We start from the raw sequence: 270 nt of genomic DNA on the forward strand, positions 1-270 counted from the left end.
AGGCTGTTGTAGTTCGATGTCTCCACCTTTCGGGCTATACGCTCTTGTAAGCCATCAATGAATTGAGCCATTAGGGACTCACTCGATTCTTCCAGCTCCAAAGAGTTCATGAGCTTCTCAAACTCCTCAAAATACTCATCCACGGTACATGTTCCCTGAGACAATTTTCTAAAACGTTTTTGTAAGTCTCGTTGATAATGATCAGGGACATACCTCAACCTCAAGAGATACTTCATATCTCCCCAACTGCTGATGGTAGCAAACCGCTGC

Source organism: Camelina sativa, chromosome 9 (genome assembly GCF_000633955.1).
Source record: "Camelina sativa cultivar DH55 chromosome 9, Cs, whole genome shotgun sequence".
NCBI classification, from domain to species: domain Eukaryota; kingdom Viridiplantae; phylum Streptophyta; class Magnoliopsida; order Brassicales; family Brassicaceae; genus Camelina; species Camelina sativa.